Source organism: Condylura cristata, unplaced genomic scaffold (genome assembly GCF_000260355.1).
Source record: "Condylura cristata isolate star-nosed mole 26May11 unplaced genomic scaffold, ConCri1.0 scaffold00033, whole genome shotgun sequence".
Lineage (NCBI taxonomy): Eukaryota > Metazoa > Chordata > Mammalia > Eulipotyphla > Talpidae > Condylura > Condylura cristata.
Genome location: NW_004567134.1, coordinates 7,408,478 through 7,416,050, shown reverse-complemented (window position 1 = coordinate 7,416,050; position 7,573 = coordinate 7,408,478).

Below are 7,573 nucleotides of genomic sequence, written 5' to 3'. Positions count from 1 at the left end.
GGGGCAGGCGGGAATCGAACTCATGCGGAAGCGGCTTTAGATTCTCAGTGCTGTGCTTTAACCCGCTGCGCCACCAGGGAGGGCCAATAAATCTTTTTTTTAAAAAAAAAAATATGCTCACTCACTCAAGGAGTATTTTGAATTCCTATTGTATGTATGCCCATTTGGGCACTTCGAAGGATTTTTCCCTTATAGAAAACCAAGTGTGTGTGTGTGTGTGGGGGGGGGTGCTTCTGGAGTAGGGAGAGAGTTGAGGTAAAGGGAGCAGAAAATGTCTGTAAATTCCCTGAACTATTTCCAAATTTTCCAAAGCATTGTTTTATCTAGGGTGTTGGTCAGAATTTCAAAGCCAATTGAGTAGTATCGAGGCTTGGGATCATGCCTCTATCTGAAGTCTCATTTTTAGTCTAATTCCCTCATTTCTTAGAGAAAACCCAGGCCTGCGCTGAACCACATAGTGACAGGATCCCAAGGCTGACAAGAGCATTCTGTTCAAAAGACACTCATATGGTTATTGATAGTTTAGTTTAAAATTCCACAGATATAACTACGTGTTGGGTAATTACCCTTAAAATGATGCCCATAATTTGTCCAAATCTCTTATTGATATATCTTAAAAAACAAAGTGGAATTTCAGTTCCAGCCATGAAGAAGTATTACGCTAACAGGAAATAAAGCGGCATTCCCCAGATTTCCCCATGCCTGACCCCATCGTTCTCAGCTAAAGAAGAGAGGTAGATAAGAAGACTATTTACTTGGCAGTGGGCCATGGAAACTGTGGGGAGAGAGGCTTTACCAGTACAAGTAATTCTACCCACTGATCTCCAGGAAATGGCAGCTGGATTGGATTTTGTTCATTAGATATTTATCCTGGGTACACTCTATATGTTTAACTGACTATGGATATGATCAGGTTCAGGTAAGAACTAAGAACACGTGACCCAGATGAGGAATTTGTGGGGCTGCTTCTCATATGATGACTCTGTTGGACTAGCTTCCTTTATTTCTGTGGATGATATGAATTTCTCTGCCTCCCTTGTAGACTTCTTGCTGGTAAAACTGTCCCAGCATGGCTACTAAGCTGAGGACTTAGCCTGGATGCCTCTTCATCCAGTGGGCAGCACCAGGAAGAGAGAGGGGTTCAACGCAGGGCCTGTTCATGAGAAAACAATAGTTCTGTCGTTGCCTCTAGTTTTCTGTGTTTTCAGCCACCTAGAAAGATTTTTAAAATGCATGCTTGTTAATGCTTGTGAGAACCTTGGCTGGAGTCTTCCTTATGGGCATAAAATATTAATGCTGTTGGCACTGTCTGCTTTTACTCACCAAACACCAAGACTTTTTAGATCTGTTAAACTCAGGAGACTTCTTTTGTGGGGAAGGAAGGTTAAGCTGGACTGCTTTCCAGAGACCCTATTGCTCAAGGAAATGTGCCCCCAGAGGTTTCCTGTAGGGCAATTTAATTAGCCCCAAGGTAGAGCAGTAGCAGAAAAATTTGGGCCAGATTGGTCCTTTCCTCTGTATTAGGTCATCACCTTTGTCTGACAAACTATAAATTCCAGTAAGAAAAACGTATCAGCCTAGCAGCAAGGTGACGCTTGGCTAGCCTAGGTCAGCATCTTTGCCGTTTACATAGGGAAGAGCAGTTTTTCTAAAACACAAGTCCGATTCTGTCACTTCGTTGCTTCGGATGGGATCACATTACCTACATACAAAACCCCAAAAGGCCAAACTTCTTAGAATAAAATTTGAAAATCTCTCCAAATCCTGTTTAAATTTTCTAACCTTTGTTCATCCTCTGCAGTCGTTCTCCAGCCATCAAGGGTAATGTCTCTCTCTGAACTTGCTGCCTCTTCCACCACTCTTTCTTGCCTCTCTAACTGGGAATCCTGAGGAACCCTTGCAGGTTTCCTCCTTAGAAGTTTGTCCTACACAGGCTTTTTCCAAAGTAGAGAAATTTGCTCTCCTATCTGTCATTCCTCTAGCTCTATCCTATTACCGTGTATTCCTCTTCCTGTCAGTGTTTGGACTTTTCAGGAATCATACCTTCTCTGAGGCTGTGTGCTCAGTATTTGGCACCGTGTCTAGAACAGAGTGAGTGCTCCAAAAGATAGGATGAGAGAGGAACTGATGGCTATTGATCAACCTTGAATAGCAGTGTCATTTGAGGAAGTCTCAAATCTCTCACCCTTTGATTGTCTGGAAGGAAAATGGACCAGATCTTTTTTTTTTTTTTTAAGATTTATTTTTTATGCTTACAGAACTGGGGTACAGGCCAGAGGTGTGTGAGGGGATGAGAGGATTCATCAGAGACAGAGTAGGGGAACAGAACAGGCAGATCAATGGAAATACACTGCTTGAGGGGAACAGCGGGCAGGTCAGGAGAGGTCTGCCACACTGTGTGGGTCAGCTCCCTGGCCAGGGATCGAACTCGTGCTGCAGTGGCTTCTGAGAGCTTCATAGTGCTTGTGCTTTAACCCCTTATGCCACCAAGGGAGGGCCCAGATTTCTTTTGTCTATGTAACATGATCACTTCTTTTTAATATATGTTCAATGCTATTCTTACTTTATAGCACCAACTCCTTTGTAGAAAAGAGATTGATGACACCACCTCCCATTGAAAAGTCTCACCAAACACTGAAGAACCCCAAAAGAATACTCATTTGCATTGACTCATAGAGTACCCAGATCTGGTACTGGTTTCTGATGTTGAAAGGGAAGAGAGAATAGTGACTGAGCTTGTGGATTAAGTGGAAATCTCAGCTTTGCCACCTACTAGCTGTGTGGCCTGGGACAAGTTACATAAATACTTCTGTCCCAATTTCCCCACCTATTAAAAAATGATGATGATGATGATGATACACTCACCTCATTGATATCCTGCGATAGGGAATAACTCTGGCATAATATACCAGAAACCAGTAGAAGTTAATGGCCCAAATCAGAGATTTGAGGGCAGATACATTTTGCTTTGAATTTTTCTTCTGTTAACGATCACTGGGCAAGTTTTCATTATCCCTACTCCTCAGTGTACCTTCTCTTTAACCTGGGACTTCTAACAATGCTTCTTTCAACCTGCAGCCTTCAGTGAGGTAGCTTGCTCAGAGCATGCAGTAAGTTTCCAGCAGATGTTGCTTGTTATAGTGATTGCATGAGGTGGGCTCTCAACCCATATTTGAGACCAAATCTTCACTGGGTTAATGAGATAAATCACTCTTGCCATTAATGCTTTAATTCCACATACAGGTGAGAATAATGATTTCAGCTGACCTTTTCTCCATATCCTTACTGGTTTAAATTATACAATAGAATCTTGGAACAGAAAACTGCCACCAATTTTAATTGCTTAATTTTAGATTGATGGTTCTCAATTGAGGCAACTTTGAGCTCTCCTTTTTAGGGATCTGGAATAACTAGATGTCACAATACTGCTAAACATCCTGCAGAGTGTAGTCTCCTATGACAGGAATTACTCTCCTTGAAGTCAATACTGAGAAGGTGGACAAACTGTTTCAGATTGAAGGGAACTGAAGCCAAGAGAAGCTAAGAAATTTATCCACAACAGTGGGATGTTGTAGGGTTTGATAACATTAATTTTGGCTCTATCTCATCTACCACAGAGAACCTAAAAAATCCAGAAGACAGAAGAGAAAATGCAGTGTTGGTTGTTGGTTAAAACAGACTTCTTGTTCAGCTTTACAATCACCTTTCTGGCAATCTAGGTATAGAGAATCCTTATTTTTCTCACACTTCAGATTTTATCCCATTTACCAAGAAAAGCACATGTGTGCTCACAATTTCATCTGTAAAGCAGAGAGTTTGACAAGTTCAAGCAAAGATGGAATCGGTCTCCTGATCACATTGGCTTCAATACAATCAATTTGATTACCTTGTGAGTCCACATAGCTGTCATGATGAAAAAGGTGATTTGGGGTACAGGCCCTTATTGCTAGAGCACTAGAAGTAGGCCAGGGTTCTCACATATAATAATCATGACTTTGTGGTAAACACAGTACACAGACAACTGCAGAAATATTGTGACTATAGAATAAAGAGTAAGAATAGAAAAGGGAGTATAAGCCACACATATTCACAGGAAGTAGACTTCATCAGCTCTAGTATCTGTGGTTTTCTTCAATTCTCTTCAGATCTTATTCTGGGAAAAGAAAGTTGTCAGGTCAATAGTGTTAATGTGTTTGTTTTGTTTTGTTATTGCTCTGTTCTCCACCAGCAGGAAGAGGAGAAGTCCACACTCTGAACGAACTGGGAATAAAGAAGGAATCCTTGATACTTTCCAGGGAATAAGACGATAATGGGGGGGGGGGGAGATGAAGACAAGAAAATGCAGTTTTTTGACACTAAAAGAAGGACTAAAAATAGTTTGTTCTTCTCTAATATCATTAATGAAACCACACAGTGATGTCACTTCTGATCACGCTGTAATTTGAGTTGCTGATTTTGCGATAACAAGCTTCCTTTCTGCGCATTCACAGCATGTCTGCAGTGGAAAAGACCTTCAGGTTAACTCTGAGTAGGAGGAACTCATCAAGAAAAATAACTTTACCACAACAACAACAACAAATGACGGGAGAGAAAAATCTTCTCTGGGAGAGCAGAGGGAAAAAAGTGAAGTCAAAGTATTACACATATGAAAGAAGAGTCATTTATTTAATAGGAAGTAGCTCATTCACACAAATGTAACTCTGTGGTCCCTCAGAAGTACGTAAATACTACCCATCTGTCCACCACAGATTATCATCAAAATTTCTTGGGAAATGCCTCATACAGCGTCTTTAAAGAATAAAATGAGTGTGCGTCACTTTAATCATTTCAAAAAGCTGTTCAACACTGTCTCCTGCAATGTAAATTTCCTTTCCTTCCATAGATGCTACCTTTTGCCGAATTTACTATGAATTTTGAATTGAGGTCAAACACAAACCCTTTGTACCCCAGTCATCTTGTGAAAGGAAACAACTTCGAATGGACTGAGGCAGACTGTTCTCTGGCATTCAATAGTTCTTTCAAGACCTGTTCACTGACTACTTGTTGGAGTAATTCTGTCCCATAAAGCTTAGTGAAAAATAATGGATGAAACTAGTTTAAGGACTCATAAATCTCAGACTTTGAAAAACAATGAAAAGAAAAAACCCTCAAACCACCCATCTTATCGACAGTCTCCTTTCTTTCCATCATTTTATCCCTGAGTGGTAGATGGACACTTTCACTAAGAGAGCGTCGTTGCTCACAGAATGGATGTAGGTAAGCATTTCATCAGAAAGATCCACATGTGACAACTTTTGAGTTGTTTCTAATTTATTTTCTTTTGTCCACTGAACCATCTCATTGATGGTTGTCTTTCTGAAGAATCTGTCTTTCTCTTTAGTCCAGCCTGCTTTTCAAATCTAGAGATCTGAAACGTCCTGGAGGTGACCCACATGGTACTGCAGACCTCTCTTGACCCTCCCACTGTTCAACTCAGCAGTGTACTTTGTCCATCTGCCTGTTCTGCTCCCCACTCTGTCTCTGGTGAATACTCTTGCTGCCTCTGCACCTCTGGCCTGTACCTCAGTACCGTATGCATAAATAAATAAGTCTTAAAGAAAAAAACAGAAAAAGAAAAAAAATGCACACTCCTATCACCAGTCCTATGCCTACTAAGTCAGAAGCTTCTGGCATGTGTGGGTCCAAATGCACATTTTAACCATTTTAACCTGATTCTTGAAAGACTCTTGTCTGTTCAGGAGCAAATATGAAAACTTTAAAGGCAACAAAAATTAATGTGCACCTTCCATATTTAGGAGGGAAAAAAGACTATGGTGCTGCTGGGAGAGTTTTTAGCAGCCAGAAGAAAATATCCTGCATAGTGCATGTGTACACAACTAATTTCTATATTTCATCCTCCATCCTGCCTCTTCTCTTAGCTGATTTGTCTTTATTTTCCGAATTTTTTTTTAAGTGCGGTCTATTTTAACACATCTGAAAGAAGAGAATGGAAACAAAGAGGGAGAATAGGTGAAATTTAGGAATGGAATATGCCCTTAAAACTTAACATTTTTTAAAACGTATCTATCCTGACCTTTCTAAGGCTGTTATCTGGCATTATCCAGTTTGCGTGTTGTATAGCATCATATGTTTGAAAGTGGAACAGGAGCAAGAATTTATTTTCCAGACCTCAATTAACATTATTTACTCTATTATATTTATCTTGTTACATATTTAGTCATTTAATTAATTATTTTTTAATGATGAGCATATACAAAGGTTAGGGTCACTTTTTAAACACACCAAAGAAACATATCATTTTAAAAGAGTACTTCATGCTTAATTAACCTTAACCACCCTTCAGTGATTTTAACACATCTATTTCCCATGCCATCATAGGAAACTATAGGAATATTTTTTTTAACATTTTGATATACTGAATCTTTTGAAAACTGCATCAGCTAAGTAAGAAAATTTCATTGTCACCAAGTTGCAGTCACAGCAGCCATCTTGAATCTGCTCTTGACTTTGATTTTCCAACATACGGGAGAAGTAATAGTTAGGAGACCAGGTGCAGATTATGACTCCATTTGCTCAACTTCAAGCATGTCAGAAATAAAATCTGAAGTTTTGTTATGTTGATGTTATTTTCATGTAGAAATCTTTGTATTCTCATAATCTCCATTGACGAGATTTTGGCTTTTTTCAGTAACGACAGCTAGTGTTATTAACAGCACCAGGCAGACAATCAGGCTGGGCTGAACTGAAAGCTCAGTGGACTTGAACACACACGGGAAGCCAGTCACGTGGGGGGCAGGCCCCCGGGTCTTGTGTTAGGCCTGGCTGAGGTGAACTGGGGATGTCAGCAGGGTTAGGATGTGGGGAGCTCATCCTTTAGTGGTCTGAGAAGAGAGGACTTGAGGATGAAGCTGTCTATTCACCAGAAGGTGAGAAATCCGATTTAGAATCTTTGTGGGAATATGAGTGATGGCCAGGTTAAGTCTACTCAGGGGCAAGACAATGTTATGTGGAACAAAACCAGTTTAGTGAAAAATAAAGTGAGTTCAGATCCAGATGGATAGCACCAATGGCAGATAAAAATCTCTTCTAAGTAATCTCTTCTAACTTGTAGAAGCTGCCTGCTCAGTCAGTCCTCAGTCCTCCCTTCCACCTCTGCAGGTGCAAACTTTACCCTCCCTGAGCTCCCTGATCCCAAAGCTCATTAAAGAGCAGTTTTACTGTAATTCCCAAGTGAGCTCAAATGTACCAGTTCCCCAGAGGCCTAGCACAGTGTCAGCTAGATCTGACATGACACCAGCAGGCAGGAGAGGACTGGGTTGGTGGGGGGAGTGGGGGAGGTGTCCTCACCACTGGGGGGAGTTGGGGGGTGTAGTGGGGCTGGAGTTGGAGGTCCTTGGGAGAGGGTTAGCACAGGATAGGATGGTGCCTGCACAAGAGAAATGCCAGCCTCCCACCCATAGCTCCAGAGCCTTACTTTAAGCCCTGAAATTAAAAAAAAAAAAAAAAAATATTTTCAAAAGCAAATGAAGTCTGCTTTTCTAAGTTAAATATTATAAACACATACAGGTATGTT